Raw genomic sequence first — 25,900 nt, 5'->3', positions numbered from 1 at the left:
CTTGCACTAATTAGGGCTCTTCCATCTCCAAAGCAAACGATCAAAGATGTTTCCTCCATCGTTAGCGATTCCTGCTGTCCTCTTTCTCACATTCGCGTTCCTTCTATCCACTTCCATACTCATCACAAAACGATGTCACGATGATCGAAAACGACCACCGGGCCCAATGTCCCCTCCGATCATCGGCAACCTCCACATGCTGGGAGAACTGCCCTATCGCAGCCTTCAATCTCTCGCCCAAAAGTACGGCCCCATCATGTCGTTCAAGTTGGGACAAGTTCCTGCCGTTGTTGTTTCGTCCCCTGAAGCCGCGAAGCTATTCCTCAAAACTCACGACACCGTTTTCGCATCCCGACCCCATATACAAGCCTCGGATCCACTTTCTAGAGGAACCAAGGGACTCGTGTTCGCAGAGTACGGTCCGTATTGGAGATATGCGAGGAAAGTGTGCACGCTCCATCTTCTCAGCGCGTCAAGAGTGGAGATATTCGCTCCTCTGAGGAGGGAGCAACTGGGAGCCATGGTGAAGTTACTGGAGAGAGCTGCGGCGGCGCGTGAGGTCGTCGATCTCAGCGAGGTGGTGGGGGACGTTATAGAAAACATAATATATAGGATTATACTGGGACGTGCTAAGGACGACAGGCTTAACTTAAAGGGGCTGATTAAGGAGGGACTAATCTTGGCGGGGCAATTTAATCTGGTTGATTTTGTCCCTTGGCTTGGTGTATTTGATCTCCAGGTATATATGCTATGTGCGTGCCAATGTCTTATTCCTCCAACTAGCTTAGTATAATAATATCTCATCTTACTTACATCAAAATTCGTTAATTCATTACTTTTTCAATGGAAAATCGTTAATTTTCTTTTCCTTAAATAACACTCGTGTGTTCTCTGTGCGTCGAAGAGTTCAAGCTCATTTCTGACGCATATCAAGTCCAAATTCTTCTTGCTGAAAAAAATAATATACAATCCAAATTCTAATCCCTCAATGATATTAATCTCTAGGAGAATAATAATTGGGTTTTCTTCCTACTTTAAATTTCATGATCAATATTTTCTACCGTATGACAGGGTCTGACACGAAGACTAAGGAGAAACCATAAGGCGCTTGATGGTGTTCTGGAAAAGATAGTGAGAGAGCACGAAGAAGGTTCTAAAGACCACAAGGACTTCATAAACACAATGCTTTCCTTGGTGCATGATCAGCCCATAGATTTGCAGGACGAACAAAACCATGTGATTGATAAACCTCACCTCAGGGCCATTCTAATAGACATGATTTTTGCCGCAACTGACACTTCCAGTGTTGCAATTGACTGGGTTTTATCTGAGCTCTTTAGGAATCCAAGAGTGATGAAAACTCTCCAAAACGAGCTTAAAAATGCAGTTGGAATGAACAGAATCGTCGAGGAAGGTGATTTAGCTAAGTTAAGTTACTTAGACATGGTCATTAAGGAGACTCTCAGACTGCATCCCCCTGCTCCTTTAATCCCTCGAGAAAGTACGAAGGATGTCACAGTTAATGGATATTACATAAGGAAAAAGACAAGGATCATAGTGAATGTGTGGGCTATAGGACGAGATCCTAAAGTATGGTCAGATGATGCTTCTATGTTCTATCCAGAGAGGTTCCTTGACAGAAACATAGACATACGAGGACACGATTATGAATTGTTGCCATTTGGATCAGGTCGTAGAACATGTCCTGGAATTCAGATTGGTCTGACTACAGTTAAACTCGCTGTGGCTTTAATTGGGAGCTTCCTTTAAACATGCGTCCTAGTGACTTGGACATGAACGAAGAGTTTGGCCTTACAGTCCCAAGAACCAAGCACTTGTTAGCCGTTCCAACTTATAGATTGAGCACAGAATGTCCATATTAGTCAGGGTGGTCAAGGTTTTCGACTTTATATGCTTCTGGTCAACATATGGATCCAGTTCTGTATTTTTAGAAAATAATTAGGACTCATATTACAAGGCTTATGTATCCCTTGTGTTTTAATTATATGCATGTCATATGAAGAATATATATTGGAATAAATTGTAATTCATTTAATTTCAATAGTTAAAATCTATAGCTAACGTGAAAGTTTTTTCTATCCTAAAATGGTATTTCTGTTTTAACTATGTGGCAGGGAAGTTCTTTCACACACAGACACACACACACACACACACACGCGTAAGAATAGGGATCTTACAAACAGTATATGCATGGTAACAAGTAAAATGTTTCATTACAAGGATTTGTTATCGAAATGAAATCTCAAGTACCACATTTGATACTTTAACGGCTAATTTTCGACTATTTATATATGTAGGGGCAGAAATTTCAATTAAAATTTGCTGGAAATTAGGAAAGAAGACAAAGTGTTGAATAAAAAATACGATAAATATGAATTTTTATTTTCCCTCAAATATAAAACCAAAAAAATGACAACTTTTTGTCTCCCGGAATTTTTTTTAATTCTTTTTTCATGGGCAAGTAACAGTCCTTTATCATTCCCATTATCAGACTAGAGATATCTTTATTCTGAACGTACGTACGTCTGCATAAAACCTCTTTTGTTCAATGCTCTATACCAAGTAACCAGAAAACAAGAAATAAGACGAGACAATGATTTGATTTGGCACAATTAAATCGTTCAATCACTGACTTGAAATCATGAAAGTTGTCCACACAATTCATCAGAAAAAATTGTTTCAACACATCGTTTACATATATATTTAGGTATATGTCAACTATGAGTGGAAGTTAGTTTCATGCGCCTGTTATGTGAGTATATGTTAGTTTAATGCACCTGTTATGTAAGTATATGTCTAAAGAAACTGTTAAATCTAATTTATTTCAATAATTTAAAGCATATGGCTTAACGTGTAAGTTATTTTGTTCACTTCCGTGCTTCTTCCCGTTTCTATTCTCCCATAATTAAATGACACCGACAAGAAAGTCTATATACATTTATATATGTATGTATGTGTATATATAAACACACGCACACATCACTACCAAAAGATATCTCATTAGTGATGAAATTTATCGACAGAATTTTTATTTAGCGACGGATTAGTAACGGATTAGCAACGGAATTGGTTCCATCGCTAATTTTTTCGTCACTAATTGGATTACCGACGGAATCGGGATTCCGTCCGTAATTAGCTACAGAATGTATCTTTTTTAAAAAATTAAAATGCCACCTCACCTCTGTCGCCACGTGTCAGTGCCACCTCATCTCTACATGTCGCTACCACCTCAGCTCTGCCACCACACATCGCTATCTCACATGCCATCTTGTATTGCCACATGTCGCCACCATATAATTCCTCATCAAAGTGACTTCTCCACGGCTCGAACTAAAGACCTCGTTTGTGCACGCGCGCGACTTCACTAGTTGAGCTGTAAAGAACTTACTGATTTATTATGCAAAATTAAATATATATAATATTATCTTACACAAATAATTATATATACACATATATATTATTAGAAACTAAAAATAAACTATATGGTCATTTTAATCATAACTATTTTGTAACAAAATAATTTTTAGATATTTGTTTTACTATTTATTTTATAATGCTTTATTTTTTAAAAAATTATTTTAAATATAATATTAATTTCCAATGACACTAATTTTGAATTTTAAATAGTAAATAATTTTTTCATAAATATATTTTTTAAATTTAATTCTTTTATTTAATATTCATAAGATATATAATTTAATTATATATTTATTATATTATTATGTTATATTATATTAAATATTATATTTTAGTCACGGAATTAGTCACGGAAATTAGTGACAGAATAATTTTCCGTCACTGATTCTGTGGCTAAATTAGCCACGGAAAAGTATTTCGTCGCCAATCGTAATTATAAAATTTTAGCCACGAAATTTTCTAACGGTAAAAATTCCGTGGCTAATTAGCGACGGATTAAATTCTATTGCTAATTTTGTGGCTAAGTTTAGTGATAGAATTTTCGTGGGTAATCCATTAGAAATTAGCAACGGAAATTATTTCGTCACTAATTCCGTCAGTAATTAGCTGTTTTTTTGTAATGCGTGTCTATAGTTGCTTGGATGAATACGCATGTGTCATGCAAAAATATAGTAATAAGTAAAGATTATTCCTTGGGGTTTGTTATCAAAATGTGGTCAATCAAGTGCTATTTGCGGATGAAATAGGTAATTGATGTTTGAAATGAACAATGATTGTAACCTTATTTAATCAAGATAAGACGTAGTATTTACATCGTGTTGTGTACAAAGTTAATTTATGTTTGTTTCTGTGTTGATCATGTGTCAATATATTCCATGATCTCATATCTCCCCCCATATATTCTCAAATTATATATCCAACATTTTGTCTCTTAGAGGACATGCGATCGATAATTTTGCAAATCAGTCAAATGATCTTCCCCATTTTTATTTCCATGAGTTCACGCACTGTTGCCGGATAAATGGGTTATTTTTGGCCGTAGATGAAATGAAGGGTCATGATCAGGGAAGAGGATGAAAATGGGATGCGAAGGAATAGGTGAGGAGAGGCTCCGCGCCAATTTATAGCAATCTTCTTTTTTTTTTTTTGTCCCAGATCTGAATGAATAGCATGGGGCGACGCAGGCGAGCTGTGATTTTTTTGAGTAGGATGGTATCGCTGCCTCAGGGTATCCCAGCACAACCGGTCAGACTAATCCTAGGTGCACTCGCAGGTATCGAGCCCATGACATGGTAGGGAAAGCGCCTTGCGTTCCCGTTTGCGACCAGTCGGACCCGACCCTTGCAGACAGGCAAGCTGTGATTTTAATCACACCTTCAACTTTTAAATCTTCACTTCCCACCTACCAGTACTTAATGCACTGAGCTCCTGATTTTCTCTCTGCAACAAACAATCAAACATGTTGTCTTCTTCCCCTTTACCCTTCCCTTCTCTTCTTCAACTTCTTCCACTTCTCTTTCTTCTATCAGCTCTCTTCCTATCCCTCTGCCTTAGAAGAGCAAAAGGTGACCGGAAGCAACCGCCAGGTCCACCGGCCTGGCCGGTTATTGGGAACCTCCACCAGTTGGGTGCTCTCCCGCATCGATCCCTTCAGTCTCTCGCGAAGCGCTATGGACCCATCATGGCCTTGCGACTCGGACAGGTCCCTGCTGTTGTCGTCTCTTCGCCTGAAGCTGCCGAGCTTTTCCTCAAGACGCACGACGTCGTCTTTGCGAGCCGGCCAAAGACTCAAGCGTCGGAGTTCCTTTCTTATGGCTCCAAGGGGATGGCTTTCTCTGAATATGGTCCTTACTGGCGTAACATGAGGAAGCTCTGTACTTTGCAGCTTTTTAGCGCATCGAAATTGGAGATGTTTGCTCCCTTAAGAAGGGAGGAGTTGGGACAGGCGGTGAAGTTTATTGGGAAATCCGCGGCGGCGCGTGAGGCGGTGGATCTGACGGAGAAGGTGGGGCGGCTTGTAGAAGATATAATGTATAAAATGATATTTGGAAGCACCAGGGACGATAGGTTTGATCTGAAGGGTCTTATTCATGAAGCGCTGAACTTGGTTGGAGCCTTCAATATTGCAGATTTCGTGCCTTTCTTGGCGCCACTTGATACCCAGGTACCGTTATCAACTCAACTATGTGTGTCTGCTGGTTTATTCAGTGTTTCAGTCAGCAAATCTGTCCATGGTGTAGCTATATCCTCTCAAATTTTGGTCTAACAGTGGTAAGAATTGAACAGAGAGTGAGATCGGTATATGGGAATTTAAAATGATTTATGTTTTTGTTAAGAATCGAGATGACAGTTTAATCCAAGGATGGAGTTTAGTGGCGTACTATATCGTAAAAGTCCTTGGTTTTCGGTATGGGCGGGCGCGGGCCAAAGCCTTTTCAGCTGCAAAATTTAATAAGCCACACCTTACCGTCACCAAAATCAAATTGAAACCATGCCATGTGGTTAGTTTTTATGGTAGGCCAGGGGCAATTTGTTTTCCCGTTATTATGTTATTATAAGGGGTATAAGGGGTGCTTGGGTGAAAAACAAATCATAAAAGTGATTTTAATTACTAAGCAAGCATTTGAGATCCAAAACTATAGTCAGAAAATGCAGAAGTGTGTTATCCAAAAGAAACTGATGAATATTAATATAGACCTTAGGGCCAGAAATCTCTTTGCACATCCAGAAAAAACAGGAATCACACGTCCCTGTATACCATTAAATTCCTGTCGGCATTAGATTATAGAAAGTTAAGGCTCAAGCTTCTAAAAAACAAAAGAAAATTTGATAATCAGTTTCAGTGTTCATTGCGGTGAAATTTACACAATTTAGATATAGTTTTTATGGTCCAAATTTAAAATTTTCAACTGATAATTTTTAAATAAAAAATCATTTTTTTTAAAGTTATAGTTAAAGATTACATTGATTTTGGATTATCTACCTATTAAAGCAAAATATTTTAAAAAAACAAAAATACAAAAAATTAAATCTCAACCGTTCATATTATATTTGAATGTTTGATATTGATAAGTATTATGATATTCATAACTGTAACGAGTACCAAAACTAGTTCAAAAACTTTGGGTGAAACACAAACAATGTAATTTAACCAATAATAATAATTAATTTTGGAAGCTAAAGCACCCCTTTTGATTTAGGGCTTTACAAGACGCTTGGTGAAGACAAGCAAGAAAGTTGATGAGATATTGGAGACCATTGTTAGAGAGCATGAAGAGGCAGCACCAGAAGAACAGAATAGACGACACAAGGACTTTGTGGACATACTACTCTCTTGCATGGATACTAATTACAATGATCACCACAACTTTGTCATAGATCGAACCAACATCAAAGCCATGCTTCTGGATACGATTGCCGGTGCAGTGGAGACTTCAGCTACTGTCATTCTGTGGGCTTTCTCGGAACTCTTAAGGAATCCAAGGGTGATGAAAAAACTCCAACTCGAACTACAAAACCAAGTAGGAATAAGTAAAATGGTCGAGGAAGCTGATTTACCGAGGTTGAGTTACTTGGATATGGTGATTAAAGAGACTATGCGACTATACCCAGTTGCACCCTTACTAGTCCCTCGTGTGTGTAGGGAAGACATCAAGATCAATGGGTATGACATAAGGAAGAACACAAGAATCATAGTGAATTCATGGACCATAGGAAGAGATCCTAAGATATGGTCTGATAATGTGGAAGAATTTTGGCCAGAGAGGTTCTTGGACGGCAATATGGACTATCGAGGATATGAGTTCCAATTCTTACCATTTGGTTCAGGTCGAAGAGGCTGCCCTGGTCTGCAATTGGGTTTAATTACTGTTAAGCTTATTTTAGCACAGTTAGTTCACTGCTTTAATTGGGAACTTGCAAATGACAGCTCTCCTAACGAGTTGGATATGACTGAGAAATTTGGACTATCAATGCCAAGAGCCAATCCCTTGCAAGCTCTTCCATCCTATCGCTTACTAATTAACTGATGAATCCTAATATGAGGCCTTTTCAGTTCAATAATGGGTACACCCTAATCCTAATCAATGCAAGACATGTTATTGTAAAAGTGCAAGTTTTTTTGGTTAGTCATACGTCTATGTAGTCTTTGTGCAAGTTTTTGGTTAGTCATACGTCTATGTAGTCTTTGTTGTTATTAAGACCGTAATTCTTTAGTCCTATTTATAAGGTAGAGAGAGAATTTTTTTTATATTCTATTTATAAATTTTTTTCATTAAATTTTTAGCATGACTGTACTATATTATTCTTTATTTATAATGTAGATAGCTATTTTTTTAAAAAGTGTATATATTAAATAGGATTAAAATTGAAAAGTTATGGTATTTTAAATTGAGAATTTTTTAGTTTGTGTGAAATATACTATAAGTGCTTTATAAATAAAACACGATAAGTATAAATTAAAGTTACGTAGCAAAATCATTTAATAATGTCACGTCTCCTTCCAAACAGAGCCTTTACGAAAGTTCTAACCCAATCTCCCAACCCTGGACGTTTTTTTGGTGACGGGGAAATTTTTTTCGAATTTGTTAGTCATTAAACCAGTTGAGTCAGGTATATTAAACAAAAGGTTGGAAAGAGTAGCAATAGACAATTTTGATATCTCCCATTCATTTTTACAGGAGAGTCTGGGTCAATCATTCCACCAAATGGGTCAGGGAGAGGCTTAATTAATTAATTCCATTCCATCCAAACTAATTTGTTAAATTCCATCTTTTAATTTTCTCACCAACACGTGGTTATGTTAATATGGAATATAATAGCAATGAGATCTTAAGGCATAATAGACTAATTTAATTACAATTTGGTTTCAAAATATTTTTAAAATTTCCATAATCCTGAAGACAGTTCAATTTTCATGAGATAACAGCATTTAAGAATTACCACTTATTTAACTTATTCTAGGCATACTTCTTCGTCAACTGAGCTTAGGATCAAGTAAAGAAAGAAAGAAGCCTTCTCTCCGTCGCCCTGCTTTGATATTTCTCTCAATCGCCAGAAGAGAGGAACTTTAATGGAACCGGAGGAATCCCATCATCACAATGACAGCACCAGCGACCTCGATTTGTTTTTGTCTTTATTTTTTGAAATCAGTTTTGGTGCTTAAATTCATCAGATCTGGATTATCCAGATCGGATCTACATGGTTTAATTTAAAATTTTAATTAGTTATTTGTAAATAAAAATTATTTTAAAACATGACAGTTAAGGGATTATTTTACTTTATATTCTATACATATTAAAATAATTATTTTAAACAAATAAAAATAAAGAAATTAAATTTGAATCGTTGAAATTAGATATGAACTGCTCAGATTTCACCTAAACTGCTTCTATTTTTCTAAGGTGTATGTTAGATTTATCTGCTTTCTTGAATGGTTTAGTGAGCGTAATAAAATTGACTCTGCTTTGCTTCAAAAAACACCTGTCCTTCATGGAGGGCGTGGTGTTATTTTTTATTCTTATTCATTACATGGTCAAAATTGACGTTTATATTTTAATCCGCCCGGCTTGAGCTTTATTTTGTATTTTTGGGTAGAACACGACTTCGCTTAATTCTTCATCCACCAACTCACTGGGGGAGAACACCTTGTAAATTCTAATTCTATGTGATTCATTTCCTCTCTCTCGCATCAGACAAACAATAAAAAAAAACATGTTGCCTTCCCATCTTCTTCTGCCACTTCTCTTCCTTTTACCAGCTCTGTTCCTATCCCTCTGCCTTAGACGACCTAAGCATGACCAGAAACAACCGCCAGGTCCACCGGCCTGGCCGGTGATCGGCAACCTCCACCAGCTGGGTACTCTCCCGCACCGATCCCTTCAGTCTCTCGCGAAGCGCTATGGACCCATCATGTCCTTGCGACTCGGACAGGTCCCTGCTGTTGTCGTCTCTTCCCCTGAAGCGGCCGAGCTTTTCCTCAAGACGCACGACGTCGTCTTTGCGAGCCGGCCAAAGACTCAAGCGTCGGAGTTCCTTTCTTATGGCTCCAAGGGGATGGCTTTCTCTGAATATGGTCCTTACTGGCGTAACATGAGGAAGCTCTGTACTTTGCAGCTTTTTAGTGCATCGAAAGTAGAGTCGTTTGCCCCCTTGAGAAGGAAGGAGTTGGGACAGCTGGTGAAGTCGATCGAGAAATGGGCGGCGGCGCGTGAGGTGGTGGATCTGACGGAGAAGGTGGAGCGACTTGTAGAAGATATAATGTATAAGATGATATTTGGAAGCAACAGGGATGATAGGTATGATCTGAAGGGGCTTGTTCATGAGACGCTGAATTTGGTCGGAGCCTTCAATATTGCAGATTTCGTGCCTTTCTTGGCGCCACTTGATATCCAGGTACCATTATCAACTCAACTATATATATTTATTTATTGTTCTTTTTTCCTGCTGGTTTGTTCAATGTTTCAATCAGCAACTCTCTCCATTCCCCCTGAATTTTGATCCAAGAGTGGTAAAAGCTGAACAAAGAGAGATATAAAATATTGAGATGTTAAGTTTATTTTTTTACAGTGGTATTTATTTTAAAATTATTATTTAAGACTAAACGCATTAGAGTTAGGAAAATAAAAAATTATTTTATAAAATTAAAATATCAAACAAAGTTCTTATACAAGAATAAATTACCAAATGCTCATCTTAACCTCAATGTTTTCTCAAGAATAGAGATGAGTCATATTTCACTTTCTTCCAGGGATAGAATATATAGAGTGGGGCTTGTTTCTCAAACTATCTGTATTGTTTAATTACGTGTGTTAAGAATAATATAATTAAAGGATAGTTCTAATAAAAACAGGATAATTTAGAGAAACCAATACATATTTTTTTATGACAACTAACACATTTTTAACAATTAACTAGTACTCCTCCGGTCCTAATTATAAGACCCAATTGACTTATTTGAGGAGATTAAGGAAGTAAGTTAAGTTGGTTATTTATAATAAATAAGTGTTGTTATTTCTAAAATATCCTTGCTAATTAAGTATATTGGCTAAAACTATCATTATTAGAAGGATTATCTTGGAAAAAAATACATAAATATAAGAGAGAAAATGGATTGGGTCTTATAATTAGGACCAAATAAAAAGTCAAATTGGGTCTTATAATAAGGACCGGAGGAGTATTTCCAGTGGCCGTCATTTGTAATTGTTTTTTATTTGGTGATAAGGTTTAATTAGTCAACATGGGGGTGCAAATGTGCAATGCGTGGTGTGAGTCTCCATTTGAAAACGCCGGTGCCCCATTTTTTCTCTCTCTCGTTCGTCATAGCCATAATAATGAAATTGGATCTATCTCGATGCATTTTTTTTATGTTTCTTCTTATCAAAAAAAATGTGAAAGAGAAGAAAAGATGTGCCTCAGCATGTGATTTGTTAATTTTGTTTGAAAAAAATAACAGAGAGAATCAGAGAGGGAAGGATGTGGTGCCCTTGTAAAGCTAGATGGACGCCAATTCAAAATCAAAACGCTGTCGTTTTAGCGACACGCACCTGGATGAACGCCACGTGCTTTCTTTCTTTATGGTTCTTTCTATAGAAGGCTTCACTTTATTAGTAAACATTCGACAAGCCAATTAGATTATAACTACAAAGTCAGAGGGCTCCAGTTTTTAAAAAGCCAAAAAAAAAAAAAGGATGGAATTGTAGACAAACAATACAATTTAAGCAATAATCAATTATTAATTTTTTTGAGACTAATTGGAGTACATATCCCTTTTGATTCAGGGCTTTGCAAGACGCTTGCGGAAGGTTAGCAAGGAACGTGATGAGATGTTAGAAACGATTATTAGGGAGCATGAAAAGGCAACAGCAGAAGGGCAGAATAGAAGACGCAAGGACTTCGTGGACATACTACTCTCTTGCATGGATACTTACGATGATCAGCACAACTTCGTCATAGATCGAACCAACATCAAAGCGATCCTTCTAGATACGATCGTTGGTGCAGTGGAGACTTCAGCTACTGTCATCCTGTGGGCTTTCTCGGAACTCTTAAGGAATCCAAGGGTGATGAAAAAACTCCAGCTCGAACTAGAAAACCAAGTAGGAATAAGCAAAATGGTCGAGGAAGCCGATTTGCCAGGTTGAGTTACTTAGATATGGTGATTAAAGAGACTATGAGGCTATACCCAGTTGCACCCTTACTAGTCCCTCGTGTGTGTAGGGAAGACATCACGATCAATGGATATGACATAAGGAAGAACTCACGAATCATAGTGAACTCGTGGACCATAGGAAGAGATCCTAAGATATGGTCTGATAATGTGGAAGAATTTTGTCCAGAGAGGTTCTTGGACGGCAATATGGACTATCGAGGATATGAGTTCCAATTCTTACCATTTGGTTCAGGTCGAAGAGGCTGCCCTGGTCTGCAATTGGGTTTAATTACTGTTAAGCTTATTTTAGCACAATTGGTTCACTGCTTTAATTGGGAACTTCCAGAAGACAAGTCTCCTAATGACTTGGATATGTCTGAGACATTTGGTCTCTCAATGCCAAGAGCCAAGCACTTGTTAGCTCTTCCATCTTATCGCGTACCAGTTAATTGATGAATGTTATTAATCTCAGTCTTTTCAGTTCAGTAGAAGTATCAGTTTGATTGGTTAGTTATGCTGAAATGGTATGAGAGTTATGTATAGTGGACTTATTTTATAATGTCAGGTTTCGTTCCATTTTTCCAAATAAGTTTTCTAAATTGATCACCATTTTTTAACGGAGATTTGATGAAAGTTTTAACCTCGCCAGTCTCCCAACCCTTAACGTTTTCTTTGGTCACGTGGAAAATTTTTTAAATAAATGAAAAGAGGAATCGGGGTTTTCTTTTTTTTGGGGGGGGTGAAATTACATTTATTTTAGTTATAGTATTAGGTAGGCTAGAAATGAATTAAAAACAAAAACAAATAGAACTGGAATGTCCTGAATATTCTTGCTTAGAAAATAACATATTAAACAAAAAGTTGGGAAGAGTAATAATAGACAATTTCGACACTTCCCGTTCATTTCTACAGAGAACAGTATTTTTCATAGGTCTTACGACAGAAAAAGATTGTTGTAGGATACACTTTCCATCCTACCAAACTATTCGTTAGTCATACTCCAACTTGCTTTTCCTTTGCTTTTTTAATTTTTCCTTTCAAATCAGAGGGCTTATTTGCATTTGCTTATTTTAAATATTTTAAGTATTTTTATGTAATTTGAGATAAAGCTTACTTTACATACTTATATCATAATAATAAAATCACGATTAAAAATCTACTTATAAATCATTTGAGCATAATAAAAGGGTACTGGGATGGGCTCTTTGTGTTATATATAGACAGAAAACAGAATATCAAAGCTGACATTCTCAGTAACTCAGTTCTTATAGTTGGCAAGCATATTTAACTCATCACCCAGGTAGGGGAGGAGGGGAGGGTGTCGGAGGCTGAAACTTGCAAGGAGCACTACAAAAAAATAGACTTTAGGCGACGACTTTCGGCGGCGACAAAAAAAGTCGCCGCTGAAAGTCTTGGTTTCAATGGCGAACTTTCAGCGGCGACAAAAGTGTCGCCGCCGAAAGTGGACTTTCAGCGGCGACTTTTTTAGTCGCCGCTAAAAGTTCACCATTGAAACCAAGACTTTCAGCGGCGACAAAAATGTCGCCGCCGAAAGTGGCCCTTCAGCGGCGACTTTTTTGTCGCCGCCGAAAGTGGACCTTCAGCGGCGACTTTTTTAGTCGCCGCTGAAAGTATAATATAATAATATATATTTTATTTTACAATATTAATAAACAAATTCAATCTGGCTCAGCGGCAAGAAGGTTGGACACGAAAGGAGGCGGTCACGAGTTCGAACCTGGAAGAAGACACATTTAAGGTGAAAATATTTAGACGATGACGTGGCGAGGAGGAGTGACGTGGCAATGACGTGGAGGTGGCTAGTGATGATGTGGCAGTCGGCGGTGATGATGTGGCCGCCGATGGCGATGACGTGGAGGTCGACAGTGATGACGTGGCAGCCGGAGACGATGACGTGGCATTAGTAAAGTTAATTCTTCTTAGGCATTACTTTCAGCGGCGACAAAAAAGTCGCCGCCGAAAGTGTTGTCGGCGGCGACATTTGTCGCCGCTGAAACTTCTAAAAGTCGCCGCTGAAAGTATCTTTTAACGGCGACATTTTTAGTCGCCACTGAAAGTTTTCAGCCACGGCTGCTACGGCAACGACTTTTCAGCGGCGACTTGTCGCCGCAAAAAACTTTGTCGCCGCTGAAAGTCAATTTTTTTGTAGTGGAGGGAGGAGAGAAGTAGCTTGGACCAGCGAGCAGCAGCATCATCGCGATGTCGAAGCGAGAGCAAGAACGAAGAAAGGTTAGGGGCCACATGGGAATTTTCTATGTAGAAAATCAGATCCCAAATCCCACCTACATGTGAGGGGAACAGATTTTCCATTAAATGTGGAAAAATTTCCTGCCGCCAGAATTTGCTCTCCCGGAAAGTGGTGCAACCAAAGGGATACTGTGAAGGAAAATTATACCATTCTCCGTTTCCATCAGTATATTTTCAGGCTACCAAACAGGCTCTAAGGACTATAGGATTAATTTTCCGGTAAATAAAAGAGCAATGGGACCTAAGTTATAAAACACTAGCTAGGACCTAGGGGCTTGTTTAAATTCGTTTTCCTAATTTTAAAAGTCCTTACCAGTCATTTTAAAAGCATGAAGTCAATTTGAGCTCAAAAATTGTATGCGGAATGGCATTTGAGTTAAAAGAGTCCCCCCCCCCCCAAAAGTCAAAATAGACCTAAAGTCATATTTTGGAACTTTCACCTTTATAAAAGCTAAACAGATATTCAATTGAGACTTTTTTTTAATATAAAAACGTATGATTATATTAATTGACTTTTATCACAATTTTAATTTACAAAATCCGGTTGGGATAGTAAAAACCGATGTTGATGAAAACAAACCTTAATTATAATTCAGTTTCGAAATATCTTGAAAATTTCCATAATCCTGAAGTCTATATTTCATTTGTTGACAACTAGGCATGACAAAATAATGAATGCTCATCATATGATAATTTACAAATTCAAATTTACATTGTAACATATTCATGGTGACAATTATATATATTTTTCAAAAAAAATAAAGAAACATTAAGAATCAAGAAATACCTTAATTGGATGCATATGTTTGTTGTATTTCGATCATAATTATGTGTCATTCTACTTAGTTTTAATTTGCATCCATTTTGAATGTCAGAAAAACCAATTTCCATCCATTTTAAAATATCCAACATTAACTTTATCAAAAAAAAAAGTCCAATATTAATTTATTCTCCTATCTATGATGCAAAATAATCTAAACTTAGCTTCTACATAAATAATTTATATTACATTTTTAAAAATAAGATATTTCAACGTTAAAATTGTTAATAACCTAATTGAATATTAAAAAAATATTCAAGTCACAAACTTTAATAAAATAATTTCAAATAAACGGATTCATTCGCGCGCGCCCAATCCAATTCTCGTTATCTAGGATAACAATGTATCACAAGTGAACATTTCATTTTACATATATATAATTGTTATCATGAATATATAAAGAAAATTACAATGAAATTTGGGCATTTTATAATGTAAATTTGCACTTAAATTTTTATTTGATACTTGTTATTTTTGTTATACTTAGTTATGAAAATACGTATAACTGACTAAGGAACGCTCGTTATTTCCCTATCTGAATCTACTAGCATGTAATTTAAAGTTGTATGTGCATTTAGCTGTCAAAACGTATATGTACTTGTAAACGGATTTTAAATTTTCATTAGGACTCGCTTTTTATTTCAACAGTCAGGCTTATTTTTATCAACTTTTCTCCCAACTTAATTTTCCCCCCTCATTTTAAGCAAGAAGTATTAGTTCATATCTTAAAATTTCTTAATTCTCATTGCTCTGGAATATAAATGAAAATATGAAATCCTCCCATTTTTCAAATTCATTAGATGGTCAAAATTGCCACTAATATTCTAATCCGGCTTGAATCGCACGCGGACGCCCCTATTTTGCGTTCTTTCGGGAGAACACACCCTCAAATTTTCGGACGGTGTTGTGCCCCTTAGATTTTTATTATTAATTTTTATATAAAATGAGTAAAATTTGATATAGCAAAAAATATTCCATTTTTAAATTTTACGGTTTTTTAAAATTTAGAATTCTCAAATCTTTAAAAAAATCATTAAAAAACTAAAAACTGAATTTTGTTTATGAGATATTAAAATTTTGTTTATTTTACATAGAACTTAATAAAAAAAATATGAAAAAAGAAAACATTTAGGAAGCACCCAAAAATAAGCAACAAGGTGGGGTGCATGACACCCGAGATCCCAAATTTTCACGTCTTCATCCACCGCTAGAGGGTGTGTTTGATTGGAAGGGAGGATGGAAGAGGAGGGGAGGGAAAATGAACCCCTCCCCTTATTTGGACGAAAATTTACCTTCTGTTTGGATGAGAAGAAAAGTTGAGAGGAAAGAAAATATTATCACTCAAAAAAGAAAGAAAATGTATATATATCAAAATAACTAAAATACCCTTATTATAATCAATTGGCAAGGAAACTAAATAATTTAGCAAAAAAATTATTTTTCATGTAAAAATAAAAAGGGAATAATTTTTTTAACTTAATTAAAATAAAAGGAAATAAATAACTTATACATTATCTAATATTTTAATAAAATGATAAAAATTGAATAAAATTAAAGATTATAATAACATGAGAAATTGATATCATGAAAAATGTCACTAATAATATGATTAAAATTAATCTTGATATTTATAGAATAAAATATCTTACATCATGATCACGGAATATTATAAATAAAAAGGTGGACATGCCATTTACATCATGAGCATCATGATAAAAGGTCTATGTTGTCTAAACAAAAAATGGCCAACATGTCACTATACATTAGAAACATCATGACAAAAGGTATACATTTCCTAAACAAAAGAGGCCAACATATCACCACATCATAAAAAAATCTATGAATCAAAGAAGTCCAATACCATATCCCTACTTTTTTCAGTGATTTCCAGCATCAACCATCAACCTGAGCTATGTCTGCAACCGCAAATAAGGTGGAACCCCAACAAAATGAGTCTAAAATAAGTGTTGTGATTTGTGCGTGAGAGGTGTTGCAAATAGATAAGAAGTAAGCAAGTTACCAATCTTAGAAGAATCAAGAGAGTGTGAGATTAGGGCTTAGTAACACGGCAAGGCACTACAAAAAAACAGCCAATTACCGACGAAATTAGTGACGGATTACCCACGAAAATTCCGTCGCTAAATTTAGCCACGGAATTAGCGGCGGAATATAATCCATCGCTAATTAGCCGCGGAATTTTTTCCTTCAAAAAAATTCCGTGGCTAATTCCGTCAGTAAATTTTTATAATTAAAATTAGCCACGGAATTAGTCACGGAATTTTTTCCGTCAGAAAATTCCATGCTAATTCCGTGGCTAAAGTTTTATAATTACGATTTGCGACGGAATACTTTTCTGTGGCTAAATTAGCGATGGAAATTTTTGACAAAAAAATTCCATGGCTAATTCCGTGGCTAAAATCTTATAATTATGATTTGTGACGTAATACTTTTCGTGGCTAATTTTAGCCACGGAAAATTGTTCCGTTGCTAATTTCTGTGGCTAATTCCGTCGCTAAAATATATAATATAATAAATATAATAAATATATAATTAATTATATATCTTATAAATATTAAATAAAAGAATTAAATTTAAAAAATATATTTATGAAAAAATTATTTATTATTTAAATTCAAAATTAGTGTCATTGGAAATTAATATTATATTTAAAATAATTTTTTTAAAAAAATAAAGCATTATAAAATAAATAGTAAACAAATATCTAAAAATTATTTGTTACAAAATAGTTATGATTAAAATTATATAGTTTATTTTAGTTTCTAATAATATATATGTGTATAAATAATTACTTGTGTAAGAGATTATTATATATATATATTTTAATTTTGTATAATAAGTCAGTAAGTTCATTACGGCTCAACTGGTGAAGACGCGCGCGTGCACAAGCAAGGTCTTTGGTTCAAGCCGGTGGAGAGTCACTTTGAAGGGAATTATATGGTGATGACATGTGGCAATATAAGATGGCATGTGAGATAGCAAACACGTGGCGACGAGGTGAGGTGGCAGGGACACGTGAAGATGAGATCGTGGCACGTGGCTGCGGAGCTGAGGTGGCAGCGACATGTGAGATGAGGTTGGCAACGACACGTGGCGAGGAGATGAGGTGGCAACAACATGTGGAGATAAGGTGGTGACATGTGGCGGCCAAGGTGAGTGGCATTTTAATTTTTTTTTAAAAAAATATTGGCGACGGAATCGATAATTACTGACGGAATTAGCGACGGAATCCGAATTCCGTCGGTAATTACCAACGGAATTTTTTCGTCTCTAATTACCGACAGAATTCTGATTTCGTCGCTAATTCTCTCGGAAATTACCGACGCAATTAAAATTCCGTCGGTAATCCAATTAGTGACAAAAAAAATTAGCGACGGAACCAATTCCGTCGCTAATTCCGTCAGTAATTTGATTCCGTCACTAATCCGTCGCTAATTCCGTCGCAAATAAAAATTCCATCACTAATCAGAGTTTTTTGGTAGTGAGGAGAACAAGAGCAGAACAATAAAATGGAGGAGATAACGATGATACCTGTAATATCCTTATTTTTTATATCTAGAATTTAATTAAATTTATAAATAAATATATTTTAGTATTAAGTTAATAAACATTTGGATATTGGCATATTATTATTATTATTTAATGATGTTTCGTGTGTGTGGGTGATATTCTAGAAAATTATAGCATGGTATAGAAGTCCCACATCAACTAATCACTAGAGTGAAGAAGTTTGAGAAGCCTATATATGAGAGGTAGTAGGTGGAGCTTGGAGTGAGTAAACAATTTTCGCACATATCTGAGGTAGTCTCAGAAAAGTGCTAGTTTTAAGTTTATTAATCGTTGGATCGGACTAAAATTTGGTCAGCCCATTTAGGACATCCAAATCATCAATTTCAACGATTGGATTGTCAGTTCTATCTCTGAGTGACAAGTTATTAGATACGTTTTCAACTTTTTTTAAAAAAATTTAGCAGATAGAGTCTTGAATAGTAAATTAGCATTTTAAAATTCGTTGACTGTTAGATTGAGCTATAATAGGGAGGATAGTATCATGATAGATAGGAAATTAAATTCAACGATTAGATCAATGGTTTAACTTCTATAGTGAGAATAATCTAGCTCGTATTAAATCTATTTATCTAAGTCCTTCGAAGATAGAACATAAGTTATAAATTGGTGTTTTTCTATTTATGTTATGAATTTGATAATTATAATGATATAATCTAACAATTAAATAATATTTAAGCAAGGAAAATTTAGGAATTAAGTCTAAATCATATATATATGTTCTCATTCCAAACTTTAGAAAAGGTCTTTTAGGCTAGAATCCTGAGTAAAAGTTGAAGCTTTTAGAAGAAGAGTTAAATGCTAGGATTTTGTGAGTAGCCTACTCTAATATTATTGATCTATCCATAGTCGTATAGGTAATCAAAAATACTAGGGAACAAATATGCAATACAATGATGCAGCCTAGGTATCGAATCCCTGGTCTAATAACTCTCTGAATGCTTAATGTGAAATCAACACAATTTAAGTAAAATGAGGGATAGAAACAGATCAATATTTCATTTTAATAGGAAAAATTCTTTGTTTGAGTTATACGTGTAGTAACAAAATGTAATAAAGAAAAGAGTGAGACAGGCAACCAAAATATTAATGCTTCCGAGAGCTTCACTTCATCTTCATCGCATTATCTAATCTGGAGCTAAGTATCACTGAATGTGCAGATCATTCTTAATCAAACATAACTTCTATTTGAATGACTCAATTAATCAAACCACAATGTTCAAATCACTGAATTGAAACAAGAATCTGAGTAATATCTAACTCAAGAATGAATTACCAATTTATCCACAGAATTTAGTTACACAATATTCATATTCATTCCAATGTCTGAACAGAGTACAACTAAACTCTATTCTAATTACTCTACAACTAGCACAGCAATTAAAGATGATAGATGAATATAAACTCCCCCTATAATCCAGTAGCTCAGACTTAGTTTTGCTCTCAGAAGAATCTACAAAATTTAGCCACACATGATGGAAACTCTCCCTTCTTCAATAGTTGAATACAGTTCTGCCATGGGAGATGTCAGGTTCGGTAATTCCCACCAAAGAAGGAGCAGACAAGTTGGGAGCACAGAAATCAAACTGAACCAGCAAACTCAAGCTCGAACGGAAAAGACTTTCGGGAGAATATACTAGCAGCCCCCCACCAATAGAGCATCCAGTGAATCAGGACTTTTTATTTTTCCGTCAGTCAAACTCCCTCTTTGTCCTCTCCCCTTTTCGGTTATGAATTTCTGAGTGCCAATTGTTACAACCGATTTCCATTAGCTCTTAGCTGGACTAAAAGAGTTTTTGAACCAAATTTCAGTTTCCCACTTCTAGAAATGGATATTCCAGAATCTGAATTTGCATTTTCGGTGGAATCCCTTTCCATTAGTGATGGAATCTGGTTTCCATTAGCGATGGAATTGTTTTTGCTCTAGACTGTTCTTTCCTTCCTAACAGGAAATGTGTAATATCCCAAATTTTATGGATTTAAGTAAGGCATGAGGAAGGAGAAAATTTTTAGAGAAATTGTTGAGATTAAGACACTTAAAATATGATCTAAATAATTATAAAGTTAATTTCAGGAATTTAGGACCTATTTTCTTGGAAAATTCAAGGAAAATAGTTAGAGGATAATTTTTGAGCTGAGCCTTTTAGGATAATTATTTTATGGACTAAAGAAGCTAATGGAAGGAGAAAATTCATATAGATATCCAGGTGTGATTTCTGGAGTTATTTGATTATTCCAAAAAAAAATGTAGAGAAGGACCAAATTGAAAGCAAAATGAGGACCAAAGGGCAAAATGGACATTTCACATCCCTCATCCATCTAATACGCCCTAACACCTCCTCCCTCCTCATTTTGCTCTGCCATTCGAAGGGAAAACAGAGAGAAAGAGTTGAGAGACTTCGAGAGAGAGCAAGAAGAGCAAAGGCAATAAGAGGAGGGAATCGATTTGTATCAAGGTGGAAATCAAGCAAGGTGAGTCTCTTGAATCTTCTTCCATCTTTGTTTTCGGTTATTTAGTCATGTGTTGCAAGGTGGTGATGAAGATGAAATCTGGTTTTGAGGGAGAAAATAAAGAGGGTGAGAGCCAAGCTATAGAAATTGCACTTACTAGTTAGGATGAAGCTTGTTGATTGCTCTGGTTATAGTTTCTGAAACAGGGGTTTGAGGATTTGGAAATGACTTCTGGTTTGGGTAATAGATGATTAACGAGACTAAATATAACTAATTATTTTCTGGTTGTAAGATTATAATATGTTGATTTTATATGCTCTATGTAGTTATTGAGGGCAGAGGGGGGTGTGCTTTGAATAAGAAAAATTTCAGACTTAAGGATGGAAGGACGCTGTTCGATTTTGCTGGTCAAGAAGCATTTGAATGCTAAACGCATGAGCTGTAAATATATATATATATATAGATATATAGAACAAAGCCTTTTGAGACCGGAGCATTAGGAGAAAGAATTGGGCTGATTCTATTTTTACATCTCCGTTCTTTTAAGCTGATAGTCTGGGTTCAATATTGTATGACTATAAATATTAAACACTATTATAGGACATTTTGGAGGGAAGGCCGTGAGGTTTAATGGGGGGGGGGGAAGAAAAGAAGGGAGATGTAAATGATATATGTGTGTGTGCGCGCGCGTGCTTGGGAGTGTCCGTGTCAAATCTGGAAAATTTTTTCCAGATTTGCTTAAGAATGTGGCGTGAAATATAGGAAGGGAAGAGGGATGATTAAACCTCAATGTAGACATATTAAAGTATTTTTGGAAGCATGGGATGCTGTCCAAAATTGTTTAAAGTGTAAAGATAGATATTGAAATCTGAAAGAAAGTTTATAGATTAGCAAGGTTGCTAAATTATTTTTGGAGACTAGGAATAAATGATCTATATATATACAAATATTAATTTGTCCTTACCTATATAATTTATAGGTTTAGATATTTGTTCAAGTCCATTAAGAAGGGAGCCAAGGAAGAAGCAAGGGGAAGTTAGTATGGAAGAAAAAGCAAAAGGTAGTAACTCTTTTCCTTTAATGTGATTGTGCATTGATTGCCACATGCTTGGATGTGCCTTTATACTGATTGTGCATGAGAACATGTAAGTTGCCTTTGCATAATAATATTTGTCATGATAATATGTGCTGGTTTCCATTTATTTTTGGAATGTAGGCGCGATAGATAGCGATTAGCTATATGGGTGTATGGTGTATATGCATCATTGGTTATATTTGGATGCAAGGTGTTGTTTTCTTTGGCCTGTGTAGCATGTTGTTTGTGATCTTGTATGATTACGTGAGGGAAATTTGTTACTACTGAGATTCTCTAGAATCTCACCCCTTCTTCCATGTAATACAGCAAGAGCAAGTACTCCTAAGGGCAAGGGAGTAGTGATCAGTGGAGTTTGAAGGTGCAGGAAGCGGACGATCTTTTGTATATATATATTTTGCTTAAAATGCATCTTATTTTGAAGTGAAAATATATTGTGTATCTATTTTGGTATGTAAATATTCCTCCATAAGGAGATGGTTAAGGGCAGATAAACCATGGTAACTACTATTGAAGGAAATGATCAATATTTTGATATATAGTTATTATTTTGTCTAAAATTATATGTATCTGTATATGTAACTCGTTGTACGAGCCTATGGCCAGAATGTTGAATGTTAGATCCTACTGGCTATAATTGATTTGATATGGGATCCAAAAAGGTTGGATGGAAAAAGAATGGGTTCGATGGTTGAATACGAATTATGGGTCTTAGACAATTTTTACCGTTTTTGTAAAAGGGTTAAATTGAGTACTCGAATCACTAGACAGGTTACTTGAAAAGTGAATTTTAAAAGGTTTAAAACTTTTCAGAAAATCCTATTCCTTGAACAGGATCAGACTTTGTATTTGGGAAAAAAAAATTTGTCTTCCCAAGGATTGAAACCTGGCTTTTAATGATTCAAGATTAAATAGAACAACTATATTGGTGTATAAAGGATAGTCATGACAAAATGCATTTCTACTGCTTCATAATTCCAATTCTACCCATGTATCCAAAACAATAACCTAGAAGTAATATCCAACTGTGGAATTTCATAAGAAAAATTATTTGAAATATCTTAAGTGCATCAACATTTTATTCATTTATTAATGAAATTAATGCTCAATCTATTTCTTAAAATAGCGCAAAATATACATTCTAAGCACATGTAATATATGGTTTATGAAATTCCCCCACACTTAAGTTTTGGCACTCCTGGGACAAAATGATAGAATAAAGCTCAGTCTCAAGCACATTATTAATGAAGAATGCTAAATCATGCTCAAAAATGAAATACTTGTTCATCAACCATTCCCTTCAAATGCCATCAGTCCAAAACAGTCACATGTTAAAAGATCAATCACAATCATGCAATTCATCTAAGGGAAGCAAATAGAAGATAAGGTCTCTCTCAAGGTAAAAGTGTTTCCCTCACTCTCATAGATCAAGATTATCTCTCTCAAGACTATCTAGTTTAGGCTTCACCATAGGCTTGTAACCATCCTACATCGCCACCACTTATTATATGCTACAAGGTCTTGTGAATTAAAGGGTCTTTGAAAAGGTTATAATATCGGAAAGCCAAATGATGAAATGGAAGTGAATGTCAATGATCAATGAACACATGCTTATGCATTTACCTAATCAAATGCACCTTTTCTATTAAAACTTATAGCTACCACACATACACAAGTTTGAATATGAATAAATTCCACCACCCTTGCCACTTGTTAAACTTCTTCTACTTCTTATGTTCTTTTTTTTTTTTCTATAGGCAATTCTTTTCTCCATGCCTTATTTTTTTTTTTTAATATTAGGTTTTTTCTTTTCTTTTTCTATTTTTTCAATTGCCCTTTTTAGTGTCTTTTCCTCCAGTTTCCCCCCCCCCATAATATAGCAATTAGCACATAAATGGCAAAAGAGAAGGAATTCTATCAATGAATCAGTAATGACTAAAGGTAATATCAATGAGTTTCCAATTAGCAAAAAGCTATATCAGCACTGAACATCTCTCCAATCAAGCATTTCTGCAACAACGTTTTCTGTCTAGCACGTGCAATGTTCATCAATCATGATGGAATTTAAAAGAATAGTGAAGAGCTCAAGGGGTTAAGTAATGGATAAGTGTAAATGGGCTGCTGTTTGGTCAAAAGGGATTTGCATGGCATGCCCTTCTCATATTCACAATTCCAAGTGCTAATGTGGTCTTGAATTAAGAATTGAGACAAGTTCTAGGAAGTTACCAAGCTAGATGGCATCACACACAATTTAAGAATGAATTAAGGCCCAAAATCCTTCCAACTGGTTTACTCATCCTCATTCACTCACCATGAACAAATTGCATGAGGATTGAACTTAATGCATGAGAAAATCTATTTATGATGCACATTTTCTGGAAATAAATTGATTAAACAAGAAATTCAAACCTAAACAAGCTTTAACAGTATTCAAAACAATGTGTTCAAGGTTCAATTAAATTCCATGACAGCAATGAAAACAATCAGAATATTTCACACTCCCCCCACACTTGAGACAAACATTGTCCTCTGTGTAAAAGAAATGATAGAATAGGGAAAACCAAATTTGCATAGTGAATAGGAGCAAGAGAAATGAGCCAAGCCTAAGCCATATCAACAAACTTTTACTACTAGACCAGTCCCCTCACCCACACTTATGTTAAGCAGTCAATCCCATTCATAATATCTTTTAGGTAAATCAAGAAATTAAAGGAACAAAAGGGACAACCGTAGAATCAAAATCTCCTTAGGCTCTTAAAGCAGAAATTCTCATCCTGGATAAGAATCATGAATTTCAGCAATGTGACTTGATCTTTCTCACTATCCTTCTTTGGTGGTGGTTCAGGATCAATTGAGAGAGGCTCCAAGATATATGAGGTGCATTGTTTTTGTGGAAAGCCTTCAAATTAAACTCCTACAAGGAAGAACTATGAGAAGCATCAATAGTATCAATAAAAATCATGCAATTTAATTGATCATGCTTATGTGAAATTAAATCTGGTGCTAAATCATAAGAGAACACCTCATGAGTAGAATCATGGATAAGCCTAGAATTACTACTCATATTAGGAGGACTGTCAACACTAAACTCAAAGAGATCATATTCAATACCACAACCATTTAATGTCAGGTGTTAGGTCACATGAAAGTATGGAATAGAAAGACCCTTGATCATGGTTATTATCATGTGGCAAGAATGTGAAACACTCAAGACTAGCTCTAGTATGCCTAAGCAGATCAATGTCTTTTCTATGTAAGGAATTTTCACTTCTATGTGCAGATTCACTAGGTAACTTATCAATAAATGAAATATCATATTCATGCAAACACTCATTATTATCATGACATCTAAAAGAAGGATTAATGCTAATAGAGTCAATAAAATGGCCCTTAGGTTCATGAGTTTCAAATCTGGGTGTTTCTTCTTTGATAAGGCAGAATGCTTGGGAATCCTCAGATTGCACAAGTAAGGACTTTGTTTGCAATTTCCCATCATTTTCAGCTTGTTGGATAGTCTCGTTTTCTTCATATAGTCCTGCAAAATCATCAAACAAGCCTTTCCTAAGACCGTCATGACTAGAAAAAGAAGAAATAAGATCACTACAAGAATTAGAAAAGTAAAAATAAAATGCATGTGAGGTGGAAAGGAGGCCAAATTAACTCTAGAATAGATCCTAAGGGGACAATCATTGCAAAAATGCATTCTACAATAGCAATGCACACAAAGTATGGAGTCAATTGAGTTCACACCCTATTCAGCAAAAGTTGGGCTAGCAGAATAAGAATCAGACTCATTGTTGTTCCAGCACAAATCCATAAGATATATTTCAATTTAAAACTCAAAATTAGAGAGCAGGACTATGCAAAGACACCCAACAATGCAGCAAGTGAGTGCTTTCAGTAATGCAAAGTTAGAAAACAATGAATTTAGGAAAAGGCTTGGTTCAACAAACAATCAATCTATGAATCACATCTGAACCAATGTGAGAATGGCGCAAGGCAATGAATTTTGCATTAGAAAAATGCAATTCAAGAGTTAAAGTTAATTGCCAAATTCAGTCAATCCTTTTATGTGAGCTTTAAACTCACGAGAGAA

At 35.5% G+C, this 25,900-nt stretch overlaps 1 long non-coding RNA gene and 2 pseudogenes across 2 annotated transcripts; all 3 read left to right on the top strand.

Annotated features, from left to right (window-relative positions):
* The first annotated feature begins 46 nt into the window (after positions 1-46).
* Positions 47-7,466, top strand: LOC114756341 (cytochrome P450 CYP736A12-like; annotated as a pseudogene).
* Positions 7,467-9,150: 1,684 nt separating this feature from the next.
* On the top strand, positions 9,151-12,099 carry LOC114756340 (cytochrome P450 CYP736A12-like; annotated as a pseudogene).
* Positions 12,100-20,640: 8,541 nt separating this feature from the next.
* Positions 20,641-22,450, top strand: LOC114756351 (uncharacterized). 2 transcript variants are annotated; one of them, XR_003741437.1, is made up of 3 exons: positions 20,641-20,732; positions 21,691-21,771; positions 22,114-22,450. It is a non-coding gene; the product is annotated as an uncharacterized LOC114756351 (long non-coding RNA). The 2 variants fall into 2 exon arrangements; XR_003741438.1 differs by having other exon boundaries at positions 20,646-20,716.
* Positions 22,451-25,900: the final 3,450 nt, after the last annotated feature.

Source organism: Neltuma alba, unplaced genomic scaffold (genome assembly GCF_004799145.2).
Source record: "Neltuma alba isolate B1F8T4 unplaced genomic scaffold, ASM479914v2 tig00010388_pilon, whole genome shotgun sequence".
Classification (NCBI taxonomy): Eukaryota; Viridiplantae; Streptophyta; class Magnoliopsida; order Fabales; family Fabaceae; genus Neltuma; species Neltuma alba.
The sequence above is the reverse complement of the archived record's forward strand: the minus strand, read 5'-3'. Positions and strand labels throughout refer to the sequence as shown.